The sequence below is a fragment of the Neltuma alba genome, unplaced genomic scaffold (genome assembly GCF_004799145.2).
Source record: "Neltuma alba isolate B1F8T4 unplaced genomic scaffold, ASM479914v2 tig00005526_pilon, whole genome shotgun sequence".
NCBI classification, from domain to species: domain Eukaryota; kingdom Viridiplantae; phylum Streptophyta; class Magnoliopsida; order Fabales; family Fabaceae; genus Neltuma; species Neltuma alba.
In genome coordinates, this window is record NW_021634145.1 from 25,509 (window position 1) to 36,710 (window position 11,202).

Below are 11,202 nucleotides of genomic sequence, written 5' to 3' on the forward strand. Positions count from 1 at the left end.
TATATAAACAAGGCGTTACCCTTGGCAAAAACATGCGTGGCTTCCCTGATAAAGGGGGTGCTATGGCTTTGGCCAGGTCTCCTATTCGAACCAACCAGATGACAATTTATTGATTATTTGTAACCTTTTTGGCCAAAATGAATGTGTGAAAAATGAATGGGGCATTCATCAGAGTCGAACACGGGACCTCTGGATTGTAACAAGCAGACATGGCCAACCTTGCTATTGAATTTTTTTGAAGTGATGGTGCAATAGAAAATATATAGAATATGCAATCGTATATGTTTTATAAAACTTAATTAATCACATTTTAAATAAAAAAATAAATAGTAATGATATTTACTTAACTATATACATGCTTTTATTAACTATATCTCTCAAACATATTTTAATTAATTATATTATCTCCTTCAATAATTTATTCTCAATCCTCTCATACATATGTTCGTAATCAAATATTATTATATCAATTAAGTATGCTCACACTGATTTAATTATAATAATCTCCCTCATGTATTTAATTATGTTATCTATTTCAATTATAATGTCCTTCTATCTCTCACGCACACTCTATCTCTCTTCCAATTATATTTACATCTACCTCTCACACACACTCTATCCTTCACTACTTTCCCCATCACTCAAACTTATATACTCTCTCATGCATGCCTCCATCTCATTTCTCTCCCATGCACAATGTTTTTCTATTTCATCTCTCAAGCATTTAATTATAGTATATATGTGTTTTATACGCATTCCAAAGTTTCTTCCTCTCCCTTTCTCACTCAAACACTACATTATCTTTCTTTTAGTCTTTCTCTAATACAATAATGCATAAAAAACAATAATTATCAAAGCTACTTAATTACACAAATAAGAGATTATAATATAAACTTTCTACAAAAAATCAAAAATAATAAAAAAAATGAAAAAACTTTCAGCGACGACAAATGGTGTCCCTGCTAAGGGCCTATTTGGTTTGAGGGGAGGGTAGGGGAGGGGAGGTTTCATCCTCATCTTGTTTGGTTTGATCAAAAAGAAGGGGAGGGATAGTAATAATCAATTTACCATTCTACCCTTACATATTAGTTTATATTTTTTATTGATATATTATATAAATTAATTTACATCTTAATTTAAATCATATAATTTAATGAAAATTTAGTCTTATCATGTTAATATTTGCATTAAAATTTACATCTTAATTTAAATCATATAATTTAATGAAAATTTAGTCTTATCATGTTAATATGTGCATTAAAAAATTGGTATACTATTTTTTTAATTCTAATTAATATAATAATATATTTGAAATAATCAAATTAACAAATATTATATGCTCTAATTGAAATTTTATTCTCTTTAGGCTATGCCTTTTTTCAGCTTTAAAATATATTTAATAAATAATATATTTGTAAAAAATAATTAATTTTATAGTATTATAATTTTTTATTTAAATAATTTTTTTATAATAATTTATATTAATTTCTATTATAATATATTTTTAATTATAATAATTTATATTTTTTATTTTTTACTTAAGATAATATATTTTTTATTTAAAATAAATATTATAATAACATATTTTATGGGTGGTTGTAGAATATCAAAAAAATCATAAGAGTATAATGGTCCAAAAATTTAGCTCCCCTCCAAAAACCTCTAATTTGGAGGGGAGCTAAAATGGGGGGAGGGAAGGGAGGGGAGGGGAGGGAACATTTTGGCTTCCCTCCCCTTCAAAATTTTTAACCAAATAAGGGGAGGGGCTCATTTTTCCTCCCCTCCCCTCCCCTCCAACCGAACACACCCTAAAAACAATATTCAGTGGCAACCATTTATCGTTGCTGAAAGGTGTTTCAGCGGTGACAAACATCGTCATCGCTGAAAGCAATATTCAGTGGTGACAAATAGTCGCCACTAGAAAGGCATTCTGCGGTGACCATTCTAGTCACCGCTAAAAGTGTACACTTTTAGCAGTGACCACTTTTGTCGCCGCTATAAGTGCACCTTTCAGTGACGACAAATTTTGTTGCCACTGAAATCTACACCTACGGCGGTGACAAGAAAAAGTCGCTGCTATTACTACCATTTTTGGCAGCGACAAAAAGGCCTGACATTTGGCGGCGACACTTCTTGTCACCGCTAAAAGTCATATTTTCAGCAGCGACTTTATTTGTCACCACTGAAAGTTGCCACTGAAAGTCCAGTTTTTTGTAGTGAATATTGTTTGCATGAAATTAGAAATTTAAAAGGAAATCTTATCATATTTTATCTCCTTTTAAATAATTGATTTTGGCTTTATGAAAATAAAGATAATAGGAAAGCTGAAAGGAAGAAAAGAAAAAAAAAGGGTAATTGGGGACACAAACAACTTGGGCATCAAGCCACCAAATTGTTATATTATTTATATTTTTATTGATCCATAAAAAGCACCCGGGAATTCCATAGGCCACGCCGCCAATCCTCCTTCAAATTCAATTCATATACGAGAAATTCTTGTGTACTCCCAATGCGCCACCTCATATCAACTCTGGCCAATCAAAAAGTAACTCCTCAGCAAATTTTAATCCTAGCTGTCGCGCTCTATTTTTTTCGTTATTTCCCATTTCTATCTTCATATTTTCACAAATTCGCTTTCCTTCCCTGCCTCCTCCTTTCTCTCTCTTCCGATAAACACAGTAGCAACTTCAATCTCATTCTTCTCTCTTCTCTGGGCGAAACCTATTTCCCTTCAGTTGAATCCTTCATGTCTACCAAGCCTCATTTTCTAGAACCCAGAAGATTTGACTTTTCAATCGGGTTTTGTTAATTAATCAAATCCCTATTTTTTATCACTGATTTTGATCCCCAGGTGCATTTCCTTTTTTTTTTTTTGAAAATTACGATTTGTGTTTCTTGTGTGTGCGTATCGATCTAGCTTTATTGGGTTTCAAATAAAATTTAATTCAAGATACGAGCACGCTCTTGGCAAGGAAGCGGGTTCTAAAGATTTCACTCCTTAGAGCTGCGCCCAGCGGAATTGCAGGGTGGTGTTGTCCCAGGCCAAACGTGACTATTCTTAGCAATGTTTGGCTTGCTGCGCTTGATATTCTTTTCACAGCCTTTGCTGTGTTTCGCTTGATCGAGAGAAACATACAAAACAACCACTTGCGTATTCACAAGCTTGGGTTGTGATTTTTTTACGAGTTTTGTAGTGTATATAATATAATACTGGATGGTCGTCGTGGTTATCGGCGCTCTCTGCTTCTTGAACTGTGCCAACATGGACTCAGCTTTAACTATTCTTAGCCATCAATTTAATACGCTTCTATGGTTTTTTTTTGGAGGATGGTGTTGCTCTTAGAAATTAGAAACGATTCAAAAATTTGAACACTAACAATGATTCAACATATCCTAGATAAAATGAAGCAGGATTTGGCGAAGTGAAAATATAAAAGAACGCAAGAATGAAAAGGGAATGTTCGGAGGAGAGCAACAAAGAGAATGAAGGTTTTGATCACGGCAGAGAGGAAAAGGGAGGTTGGGGTAGAGGGAAGAGAATTTGTGGAAATGTTAAGGTAGAAACTGGAAAATCAAAAATAGGAAGTGACAGCTAGGATAAAAATCTGGTAAGGTGTTGCATTTTGATTGGCCAGAGTTGATATGAAGTGGCACACTGGGAGTATACAAGAATTTCTCTTCATGTAGACCACGCCACCAACATCAAAACACATATACACAGCCGCACGCGTCCTCTCTCTCTCACGCTATACAACTTTTCTTTCTTTCCATCAGGACCAGCAACGCCATCATCTCCACGGGTTTTTTTTTTTTCCCCTTACAAATAATCTCCACACCCACTCTCTTGCCATAGTCTCTATGGATTCTGATTGCTTCAAACATATTATGGATTCTTCTAGAGCTATGAGAGGCTAATCCCATTGCGCTTCTTGAAGGTGGATGAGTAGCTTGAGCTTGGATCTTCAATTAGGGGAGTATTTAGTCTTCTAATTAATTTTTTCTTGGACTTCATTAGATTTTTCCTCTGTTAGGAATATTCTTATTTGATTTGGAGAATGAGATTATGTGTTATAATTTCTGTTAATTGGATTTTTGCAATTTAATTTGAGTTGTATTACTTGGGATTTGCATTTATATATGATTCCTTTGCATTCATTAAAATTATTTTATATGGCGTGTTGTTGGATGTTATGATTCAGATGTATTGCCATTGAGACGAGTCTTATACATGTGATGTGAAGGATCTCATCAACAGGGAAAACTTCATCAGTAAGTCAGATGGTATGTTGGAAACGGGTGCTCAATACGAGTAATTAATAATTGCTAAAAATATTACCTTTAATATTTAGTAGATTAAATTAATATTAATAAGAGGTTCATCCCAGCTAGTAAAAGAGGCTATGGCTGCTGCTCAAAAAAAAAAAAAAAAGATGAGCTCCTAAGAATATGCTTCTAAAGCCTCTGTTTCAATCTAAAATGAGGCAGGCCCTAAAGTTCTGCTGTAAGATTGTCATCTTCCTCAATTCTATGGAGAAAGCCTTCCGCCGCCAGGTTAGTCTTGCGCATATGATGTGAATAAATCAGATGGTATGTTGGAAACGCTTGCTGAATATGAGTAACCAATAATTGTTAAATAAATAAAACTTGTTAAAGACATTATGCTATCATCACAATAAATAAGTAGTTAAGGGGTTCAACTGTTTAAGGGTCTCTCTTCTGCCAGGCTGCGGAGTTGCATCAGTATAACTAAATTATAAAAAAAAATCATATAGTGCGCACGTTGCTTATTACGAATGAGTTGATCTCCAAGTAAAAAAGGCTATGACTATATGTAGACATAAAGTTTCAAGTTCAAATTTATATGAATACAAAACATACTACCTTCTATCATTAATATAAAAGCTAGTTAGTGATTTAATTTGGTCCTATAATATACTTGTTGTTTAGAGTATTAATATCTTTCTGCCTAATACCACTAAATAATTATAAAAATTTCTGATTAATTGATCAAATTCCCTAATTAATCACCTTCCTTTTTAACAAATGGGGCATTAGTCCAACAAAAAGTGACTAAATCAATCTGACTAATGTCTGCTTTCTGCCCCAGCTTCTAATTCAGCCAGCCCTCCGTTCCAAATAAAAGACCTGTTTTGCAAACTAAATTACACTGCAAATGTATCTTATATTTAGGACCTCAGGAGTATGATCAAGGATTCGATTGACTAAGTGTGTGTGTGTGTGTGTGTGTGTGTGATCCAATGTTGTAGAGTTGCCTGGGTGCATGAAATCTCAGCCTTTTGCGTGTCACTTACGGGTGAATTTTGGATGAGAAATTGAAAGTCCCTATAGCCTTCAGACATGACCTATCTAGTTTCCTTGAACTATTTTGATAGAAAGTGTAATTGTTTTCAGATCCTCCATATTTTATTGAAAAAATAGAGGTTATTTTAGAAAAAACAACGTATATTTATTACAAAGTAACTAACTTAACTAATTTCCTTAATCTACTCAAATTAATTAATTAGCTATTATATTAAAAACTAGAGGTAGTATATAATATTCCTCTAGTCCTTAATATAAGATCTATTTAACTAATTTGATTAGATTAAGGAAGTTAGGTCAGTTAATTAATTATAAGAAATATAACATGTTTTTCCTAAAACACCATAACCATCTTCATTAATATCCTCTCTTTCTTTTCGACTTAATTATGGTTAAGGGAATATCAATAGGGGTAATTTAGAGAAAATTGATAAATATGAGAAATAGGTCTTATATTTATGATCAAAATTAACTCAACAATTAGGTCATATATTAAGAACCAGAAGAGTAATTGTAAAGGTGAAGGAATATATGCATCGTGATAGTGGGCACAGAAAATTGGGGGACTAACAAAATTCTCTGGAATAATACAATTAATTTAGCTAGGGCACCACATGTAGATACAGGCTAGGACATAGGATTCGAGCTAATCCTATGTATATATTGTTTGTTATTGATTTTTTAAGAAAAGTATTACATGTGAAGAAGACAGAGAATTTTCTTTTAAAGAATGATTTTTTTCAATATATATTTATTATCTATGTTTTTTGAGGGTCTTTTTTAACAATATAATTAGTCATGTCAGAAATATCATTCAATGAAAAATTCCGTTGTTTAATTTTGGTAGAAGTTTTAGAAAGACAAATTAGATTCAAAAACTAAAAATTCTATATTAACCGGCAGAACAGTTGTGTCTGTCGTTGGAGCAACACGTTTTCGAATGTGGTTTGTATATAACAGAAAAAGAGGTTTTGTTAGTTAATGTTTTATAATTAAGTGAGTAATATATATATATCATTACTTCTATATATATATTTTTTGCTTTCACATCTAAGTATTTTTGGGGCTACTATAGCTATTACGACTAATCCAAATTGAAGTTTTTCTTTTTTCAGATGACTATCTCATTGGATGAGATTCGGACGTTATATATTGAGCCTAATTGGGGATAGCTCTTCCAAAAATGTTTTTTGCAGATATAGTAATTTATTATGATCAGGGTCAGTCCGGAAGATTTGGATGAACGTAAAAAAGAATCAATGGGCAGAAGAAATTAAAGATTCCTCCTATCCATCCCTATTACCATATCAGATCCTTCACACATCTGCCTTGTAGCAATATATGCTTTCATTTAACGACCTAACTTCGTTCTTTTATTTGTGACCAAGAATCTAACTTTAAAAAAATGAAATTAGGCATCATAGGCTTTTATGGAGTGTGGATGAGAATCATTTATTATCGGTGCTAAAGGAAAAGAAACAAATTTGAAACCTAATTTATTCCACATTAAAACTTTACACTTCCTGCGATCCAAATTTTTTGATGAGTGTGACTGACCTCATAGCAATATGTCACCCTCTACGTCGGCAGTGGCCACATGCAGCTATAGCCTATAAGTGTCGTTTAAGAAAAAATTGTAACTTTTCAAACTAGATCTTATACTAAAAACCGAGATACATATATATTATAGCTATACAAGAAAAGAAAAAATATAAAGGAAGAAAGAAAGATGTGGATGAGCCTCCTACCAATTTCCAAAGTTTTATCTACTCCCTCTCCTTACTACATGTCTTAATTATTTATGCCTCTGTCAAAAATGTTTTTATTGTTTGTTTCTTTTCTCCAAACCTCTCTCCTCAAAATAAGAAAGTATCAAGTGAAAGTAAAAGAATGAAAAAAAGCGCAGCCAGAGAAGGAAAACGTGTCCATGCATGGTTGGCCTACTTTGTAATTTTATAACGAATTCCTCACACTACACTAACATATTCCATCAAGTAACCATAGTTGGGTAGCGATTGGAGAAAGAAGGATCTATACCATAAAGCTTATTGCTTAAGGAAGGAGACACAGTGCAGATTCTTGTTAATGCATCTATAAAACGCGGGCGAAGCAAGCGAGACGAGCAAAGCCATCGGAAAAACAAAGAAACCCTATAATATCAGATGGCGTCACGTACTAAGACGGCGAGAGAGCTTCTCCTGAAGTTGCAGACAAATGAAGCTCAGGCTCAAGAGCCACACACTGAGTCGAAGGAAGAGCATCCGTCGAAGCAGCAGGCAAATGAAGCTCAGGCTCAAGAGCCACACACTGAGCCGAAGAAAAAGCACCGGTCGAAGCAGCAGGCAAATGAAGCTCAGGCAGAAGCCGGCGGCTCCAACATCAGCTTTCATTCCGGCAGCCGTGACAATAAGGCTTGCTACCACAACGCAGCCGGCGGCAACTTTGTTCACAACAGTGGCACTACAAACGGCGACCGCAACGGCTGCATTAATGTGAACAGTGGACGCTAATTAACTCATAATGGTGATCTATCTATCTGTATTATGAAGGATAATGCTAGCTGCTGGCTAGTATTAGCCCTTTAATTACTATGGTTTGATCCTTAATTATTAGATATGGTGTGTGCGCGGTGTGTAATTAGGAGGCTATTCATCATGATGATCCTCCTCTAAATAAAAATACCGTTTGTATGTAATCAGGAGGCTATTCATCATGATGATCCTCCTCTAAATAAAACTATCGTTTGAGTTAAGGTTTCAGTTGTTTAGAGGGCCCTCTCCTGCATGAGGCCAGTCTTGTGCATATGATGCGAAGGATCTCAACAGAGAAAACTTCATTAGTAAATCAGATGGTATGTTGGAAACGGGTGCTCAATATGAGTAATTAATAGTTGTTAAAAATATTATCTTCAATATTTACTAGATTAAATTGATATCAATAAGGGACTCATCCCAGCTAGTAAAAGAGGCTATGGCTGCTGGTGCCAAAAAAAAAAAAAAGAGAGGCAATGGCCACTTATACACAAAGTCACAGGTTCGAATCCGTAAATACAAATCATATTGAATGCAAAATTTATTTTTTTACAGGAGCAAAATACTCTAGACATAAATTAGTACGCAATTCGCAACTCACATCTTATAAAGATATCATATGGGTTCGAAATTCTTACTACTAATATCAAACCTTCTTTTCTAACGAAATTTTAAAGACATTATGCTATCATCACAATAAATCAATATAACTTGCTTAACATATAGCAAGAAAGCGTGGATTATATTATAGAGATGGGCACCAATTATAAATTGAAACTTGTTACAAGGTCCTTTAAATTAATTTAGGTTTAAAAGAAATGAACCCGCCAATTTAATTATATCAACTATATGTAATATAATTGGTTTTTGTAACTGGCATAGCTGGTTTATTGCTCGACGAATGAAACCAAGTCAAGAGACGTGATCAAAATAGCGAAATTTGTGAATTTTAACTTCTAGGACTAAAGTTTGAAATGGTTAATACTATGTATGTATGTACTAAGTGGGAAAAAAATTAATTAGAGCCCAAATTGTAAAAGCAATGTAGTAATATTACATCCAATTCTTAATATAAGAACTCGTTTGACTCATATTTTGGTTCTAAATATGAAATCCCAATTCAATTTGTCTCTTATATTGATAGATTTTTTAAAAAATAATTCTTCTAATAATAATTGTAGTTTTAACTAATACACTTGTTTAGTAAGGATATTTTAGGAAATATAATATTTATTTATTGCAAATAATCAACTTAACTAATTTCTTTAATCTATTCAAATTAGTCAACTAACTCTTATATTAAGTAGGGATGTAGTGTTTTTTATTTCTTATCCTTGCAAATAATGGGATGAAAGACCTCAGGGATATATATATATATATATATATATATATATATTATTTATACTCCTTGCTCAACTTGCCACTCTTTGCTTAGCATGCTTCTAAGTTGAAAGCTTTCCGCCACCACGTTAGTCTTGTCTCAGAGGATGCCCCCGCAGGCCGCTCTATTGGTGGCGTAAGAGAATGAATGCGACATCCTCAGACTATATATATGCATTTCTATTGTTTGTTTGTTTGTTCCTTTATTTCCCCAAACCTCTGTCGTCAAAGAGAGAGTAAAAGAGTGATGAAAAAAGCAGGCAGAGAAGGAATATACAGCAAAACGTGTCGCATATTTGGCCAATCTTGTAAAACTTTTATAATGAATCCCACACACCACAGTAACATATATTCCATCAACGTAGTGGTCGTTTAACTAATAACCATATAGTTGGGTAGTGATTAGCTAGAGAGATGGAATCCGAAAAGTGACTATACATGCACTGAGAAATTAAGGAATAGGAACTGTTTGACCATAGAAAGGGTGGTGCTGCTGCTAGCTAGCCATTTAATTACTGGTTCGCTTTTTAATCATATATAGTATGTGTTTGCCACACGTGATATTCAGGATCAGGTTCTTCGTACTCCTCTTTCATGTTACAGTTACTAATAAGATATATCCTTTTAGTTAAGCTCCTCTCTTCCGCAACGTCTTGAAAATATGAATATTGTTATAAGAGTTACATTATAAATGCTGAAAAAAATGTTTAAAAAAACTTTGATAGCAGCCAAGAATGACTTAAGATTTTTTCAAAAAAAAAATTGTAAATTTACTAACATTTTAGAATTTTAATTTAATCATTATAACTGATTGGAAAATTGAAATTTTACAGATTCAGGTCACCTTGGGATTTTTTTTTTGGGGGAATTTTCCCGTTGAAAAAAAAAGAGAGTGAAAAAGCACTTCATAGACTGATGAACAGCGGGTTGGGCTTTTGGGTTTTGTCCGATCCATCAAGTATGGGCTCCAAAAATATGCAACACTTCTCGTAATATTACAGTAGGGAGAATTGACCTCCAAAATGGGGAGCCAAAAGTTAAAATGAATTGAAAACCTGGCAAAACAAATACAGGAGAAGCGAATTGCATCATGGCTGAGGTTTCTTATCCTCGACGTTTCAAGTTCGTGTTTTATGAATCCTTGAGAATATCAAGTCTATATAGCAGAATTGTGACTCGAGAGTGAAAGTTTTTTAGTTACGTTTGATATTGAGAAAATTACATATAAGAGACTAACTATAAACAAATTTTACGAATTTGCTAAAATACAGCCATTTTTTTTATTTAGTTTTAGTTATTTGTTTTCTGTAAAACGACATAAATACCGCTTCGTGGACCTGGACAGATCACTAGAGGTAGTTGACCGGTCCACAGTTGGCATCCTACGGTCACTAATCAACAACCGACAGCCATTGGTTATCTTATCAAAGAAAATACTACATCCGATGTTAAATATAAGAGCTAGTTGACCAATTTGAATAGATTAAGAAAATAAGTTAAATTACTTATTTGTAATAGATTTGTATTGTCTTTTCTAAAATATCCTTGCTAGTCAAGTTTATTAGCTAGAATTACCATTGTTAGAATGATTATCTTTGACAAAAATAGATAAATATGAGAGATAAAATAAATTTGGATTTTATATTTAAGATTAAAATAAAATTTAAATGAAGTCTTATATTAAGGACTAGAGTAGTACTTTTTAAATTTTTTTAATTGAAATATTGGATAAGTGAAACTTCATCGATTTATAATACAAGTAAACTTCTTAAAACATTGATAGTACTTATGATGCGCGAATATTAATAATTATTTAAATATGATACTATAATACTTTAATATTTTTCCTGGTAAAAATGTTTTTTTTTTCAATAAACTCCAACCTCTTATGCTTCGTTAATTAGATTTCTCCCCGTGTGTTCAACATTCGTATAGCACAAAGTTAATTTGTCTAAAAAAAAAAATTTGT